Raw genomic sequence first — 774 nt, forward strand, 5'->3', positions numbered from 1 at the left:
AAAAAAAAAAAACACAGCGTTTTTAACCCAGGAAGTATTGCAATCTTTTACTATATACCACACTCAGCCTTTCCAAAAGAAAGAGATGCTTCCAGGAGCGGCAAGGCAGCACTTGTGTCCTAAAAATCATCTTAAGGGAAGCTCTGGCTGCCAGGCTGCTGTCTTAGTTCATTTTCTTCGTGCTACAAGAGCTATGACCATACCGGTTCCAAAAAAACTTCACTTGGTGAGATTTATTTCAGGGAGGAACGCTTCCTTCTGCTTCTTGTGCACAATTTTTGGAATATTTCAGCTGCATCTCAGGAAAAGTCTCTCTCTCTCTCTCTCTCTCTCTGATCCAGCCTGGGAAGTGTCGAGTTCTTGAAACTCTGAGGAGGAGAGAACTGGGTTTTTTTCCCCCCACGTAATTACCTGTATTTGTTCCGATATGTGTTATTACGGTTGCACATCTGGCTTGGAGTGGGTCTCTCACCTCTCTCCTGGCTGAGGGGGCTGGGGGGTGGTCTGAGGGGAGCCGGGGGGCCTGAGGGGCTCCCCTCAGAGCACCCCCAGCCCCCCTCAAGCCCCCCAGCCGGGCTGAAGCAGGTGGGAGGGATGAGGGGAAGGGGAGTAGCCGAAGAAGCCAGAGTTTCCCCGGGCGCTTCCCGGCACTGACAGGGAGCGGAGGGAGGGCGGGAGGTAGCGGGCCGGGCTCCCTCCTCTATTAGTACCGGCCCTCAGCGGAGCCCGCCTCAGTGCGGAGCCTCCCCGGTCACTCGCTGCCCTCTCAGCACC

This window comes from Leptosomus discolor, chromosome 7, assembly GCF_034619465.1.
Source record: "Leptosomus discolor isolate bLepDis1 chromosome 7, bLepDis1.hap2, whole genome shotgun sequence".
NCBI lineage: Eukaryota > Metazoa > Chordata > Aves > Leptosomiformes > Leptosomidae > Leptosomus > Leptosomus discolor.